The sequence below is a fragment of the Ixodes scapularis genome, unplaced genomic scaffold, assembly GCF_016920785.2.
Source record: "Ixodes scapularis isolate PalLabHiFi unplaced genomic scaffold, ASM1692078v2 PGA_scaffold12__126_contigs__length_90152505, whole genome shotgun sequence".
NCBI lineage: Eukaryota > Metazoa > Arthropoda > Arachnida > Ixodida > Ixodidae > Ixodes > Ixodes scapularis.
The window spans coordinates 66,481,961-66,486,749 of NW_024609838.1; the positions used below are offsets into that span (position 1 = coordinate 66,481,961).

The window sequence follows — 4,789 nt, forward strand, 5'->3', positions numbered from 1 at the left end:
CGGCCGCGTCTGCAACGCACGAAAGCAACATAATACTGAAGAGCGCATTTCGAAAACCGGGCCTACGTGGCCCGCCTATTTCTATAACTAGGCAGACGGCGAAAACGGCAGTCCCAGAGATCCCATCAACGTGACAGGGAGAGTCACGTGACAAATTTTCGTCCAAACGTTTTTGTCCTACGTGTGCTACGTAGAGAGGTCACGCCGGGTCACGCGTTTCGCTCCACCCTTTTGATTTGCTTAAAGCGGCTGTCGCGCTCGCTGACAGCCACACGAAGACACAAAGGCAGGTGGGGAGGATTTGCAAAAGGCGAGGTCGAAGGGGAATCAACAACGCACAAAAGGAAAGGCCGCTTCTGCCGGTGACCTTGTCGCCTTTCCTAGTCTGTCAGCGTTCGGCTTCCATTGTGGGCCTCAGAAAGATAATCTCCTTTCTTGAGAGCGAAATGGAAGGGGTGCTTATGTCTTGCGGGCTTGTCGCCATCCGCTCCCGACTCGCTCGCAGTGGCCTCCCATGGCTGTCGTGCCGGCGAAATTAGGAGCGCAGTCGGGACATTTTCTCCCGTGAATGACGATCGGGTGCTGAGAATCCGAAGCAGCTCTTTCGGCGTCCATTTGATGTTCTCGGAGTCGGTCGTTGAGGCTTCGCCCCGGTTGCCCGATGTACCTGACCCCGCAGGACATGGGGATCGCGTACACTTCCTCCGCTTCCTCTCCTTCCCACAAGATTTTTCTTTCCCGTACTTCAACGGAGCGGGCGGGCTTTGAGCTTGAAGCCGAAAATAAATGTTGTTGAAGTTGGAAGATTGTCCTGTCTGTATCGTCCCTTTTGTGTCTCTAATTTCTAAATGTTTAAAAAGTACCAACACGCTAAAATAGTACAACTTCCGGGATATCATTTTAATTCCCCAAGTGTGATGCGGAAGCCGCGACACGGAGCCCCGGTCGTTTCCGCTCTTTGTTATCGCTAGGGTTTGACAGTGCTCAATCACAATGCAAGACACACACAGAGCCACGCTCGCTTTTGCAATGCACCGCTAGCACGATGGCAGCACTTTCTGTAAAGGCGCAGTCACACCGGGGATGTAAGCAGACGCGCAATGCGACTAAATCGCATCGCAAAAAAAGTAATTGGATGGTCACTCTGGCGTGCGCGATGAGCGAGTCCAACGCCTTCGTTGGCGAGTCGCTTCTCAAAAACTCTTGCTCCCAACACCGTTGATTGGCTCGGCCTCTCCGCGACTAGAGCGCATCATAAAAAGTCGGCTCAGCAAGCGACTGCTCAAATCGCGTCGCTCTTTGCCCGCGATGGTCGCTTTTGCGATGAAAGTTATCGCGCGACTAGATCGCATCGCCGATGTGAACGCGCCTGAATGTCGAACCAGTCTCGCGGCGCGTCCCGATAATGACGTGTGTACCTACGCGCGAGTGCAACATCCGGCACAATTTGCGTTTGCAAAGCCTGGTCCAGCCGCGTCAAAACATTTAGCCAACCTTTTTACTGGAGAAATCAGGAGACACCCAAAATAAGATAAACTGGCCAGCCGAATAAAACTTGATTTCTATTTAATTAAGATGAAAACCCCCCGCGTACATCAAATACCTCATCAGCCGAACTTCAAGACAGTAAGCCTAGTTCTGACACTTGTTTGGCAACTTTGGCCCGTAGCTGCCAGATGACAGCCGAACTATCGGGAAGCTAAGCCTAACTTCGGCACTCGTTTGGCGACTTGGGCCCAAAGATGCCAGATGTCAACCGAACTACAAGGTAGTAAGCCTAACTCTGGCACATCTGTGGCGATTTCGGCCCGAAGGTGCCGAATGACAGCCGAACTATCAAAAAGTGAAGCCTAAGTTTGGCACTAATTTGGCGAATTAGGGCCAAAATACCCAGACTGTTGCCAAGGGAGGTCAGGTTTGGCTCTACTTTGGCTTCTTTGGGCATTTCAATTCCCTAAACTTCCAGACATAAACCAAGTTTTGGGCCAGAACTCGGTGCTACCTGGGTAGTTGGAATGTGTCGTCGAGCGTATAATAGGAAGTCTCTGCTTCTAAATCTGCCATACTCCTACAGTTACTACATGTATTCAGTACGTATTGTCCTCGTGGTATTAACTAATAAGTTAGAATTTTAGATCTTCTTCCATCCCGGTTTTATCAAAACAACCAATTTCCTTGACCTGTGGCAGCCAGAATGAAGAAGGGAGGTAAGGTAACCATCATGCAGAGCTGGCGGAAAACAAAACCTGGTATTCATTATGTTTGAAACGTGTCGCAAGTGACCATTTTGGAACAACACAGAAAAAAAAAAGTCAGAGGTTTTTCATTTACATTTTGTCTAAAGTCACTGAGTTACATATTGTGGGCAACCTAAGGATTCCAAGCGTTTGACCCAGGTTGCCCTTCCGACAATCATGAGTGGTCATCTTCACCACGAGGGGGCTGATAAAGGGCCGTCGCAGCGTATGCGCGGAGGCTGTTGGGATCGCGGCGCGCGCGATGGCGGTCATTAAATGTTTACGTGCTGTTGAACCGGTATGCTGTGTCATTCCCCGAGATGGGTAGCAGCAAGGCAAACCCACACTGCCGCCCAGACGGGATATGCTGCTCGTCTGGGAGGATGACCTAGAACTGGGTACGCTCTTAAGTTTTACATAGTCAATTTTGCATTCCTGAGTTTGCCCACACTTGAGGTTCGTTTCTTCGCAAGCCTAAGTTCATTGACCTGCGGAACCCTCCACTAACTGAGGATGACCTTTTGACGCTCGCAGCACTCGCGGATAACGCCGCCAGGCACATAAAACCAGAGGCTAAGCCTGCAGTCTCAGTCCCGGTAGGCGCATCATCAGAGGGTGCTCTTACAGAACTAAAAGTGGCCATGATCATGCTTCTTCAGATACAACGAGAGCAGATGATGCGATCAAGCCCAGCTCCTGCTCTAGCCAGTCCCCCAGGAACTACCTAAGGCTCCCGCTTAGCGTTCCTATTTTTTCGGGGTACGCAGATAGAAAGTCGGTCGCGATGTTCGTCTCGGAACTGCGGGACTACCAAGCCACGTCGGGAATTGACGACGAAATCATCCTCACCCGCCTTTTGCCGGTTGCATTGACAGACAGTGCAGCACTGTGGAGGCAAAGACAAACTAAATTCACAAGTATGTCGTATTTCGAGGCGCGATTTAGGACAGAGTTCCTGCCTCCGGATTACAGCGTGCGGGTTAGGGACGAGCTGCGCGCGCGCACACAGCACGCGGAAGAGTCACTCATTGAGTTTGTAAGGGCTCTCCAGGGCCTGTACGATATCGGCGACGCCGCGGCACCAGACGCGGAGAAAGTACACCGCGCCATCCGCCAAAGCCACCCGCGTTTCCATCACCATCTCAGGGAACGCTCCTTTAAGAATTTAGACGAGATGGCTCGGGAGGCGATCACCATCCAGGCCGACATCCTCGCGGAAACCCCTCCACCGCAGAACATGACTCTGGAACCATCATTTGCGTGGTCTAGAAACGCACGTGTACATAGGGTCGAGTGAGAACAAGACGATTCCAATCAGGCGTCTGTCCCCCGAGCCATAGATTCTCATACATACGAATCGCGAGCACCGGATCTTCGTGCATACGAATCACTGAGGTGCAGCGGTTATGAGGGAATTTATTCACAACACTACAGCCCCTCTATGGATCAAGATGAGTTCTTGGCCTCTGGACGGGTAACGCGGAACTTGGGAGAGGCCAGAAAGAGCGGGACACCGCACAAAGCCGACGGGCGGTCCGCGCGTCGTTGTTTTCGATGCGGCCAGCCAGGACACATACACCGGGACTGCAGCGAACGGCAGCGGCCGCCTCAGACACAGAGAAACGGCTATGGCCGGCGGTGGTAAGAAATTTCTACCCTCCGCCGGCCGCGCCGAAAGCACAATCCACAAGGTCGAGCCGCCGCAGCCGCCTCCGGGTCTCCCGGAGGCTCACACGGGCTCCGGGGACGGACATTTTTCCGTCGATCCTCGGTGGCCCTTCATCAATTTCTCTCTGTAATAACACTTCCCGTTGTGAAACTCCCGGCGTGTCTGCTGCCGCATGGACACCCGGGCGCCCAGCTCACACCGTTCGCGGTCTTGAGAATCCCGGAGTGTCTGTTTTCGCGGATGTCGGGGAGTGACAAGTTTGCCAGAGGCGTGATGGTGTGGCGGAACACCTTACTCTGCTTACAAGCAATGCATGCTCGTAGCATCGTAACCACGCGCGGACATCAGCCCTAATAGCACCATATGTGGCCATAACGTAACTGGAATGTCACAAATGTAAGGTAACGTTGGGGCACATTTGGGTATGTTATAGCAATGTTTGAAAACTAACGTAACAGAAACGTTCTCCTGTAACATTGTTTGACTGTCACTGAACGACATGTAACGTTACATCGCATAGGCAAACGTTCCAGGAATGTTAGAGAAGCAACATTCGAGCAACGTTTAGAAATAACCTCTTGGTAACATTTCCATCCTGACATACGGGCAATGTTTTGCAGCAATGTTGAGAATGTGTCGAAACGTGGCACATCACCACATCACACAGAAACTGGTCAAGGATACACGAAGATACTAAACTTAGAATAGTTCAATGTTGATTTTCTTGTTTAGACATTTTTATTTTTATACAAACAGAAAGACCGCTCTAATTCTTGTGACTGGTATGTTCGAAACAATTGTTCAAAATGTGCCCTGGAAAGATTGCAGAAAACTAAAAAGAAAAAAGGCTGTCCAAAAGGTTCATAATAAAATTTAATTCATT

General features: G+C 51.0%; 1 pseudogene; it reads left to right on the forward strand.

Moving 5' to 3' along the window:
* The first annotated feature begins 2,878 nt into the window (after positions 1-2,878).
* On the forward strand, positions 2,879-3,882 carry LOC115316676 (annotated as a pseudogene).
* Positions 3,883-4,789: the final 907 nt, after the last annotated feature.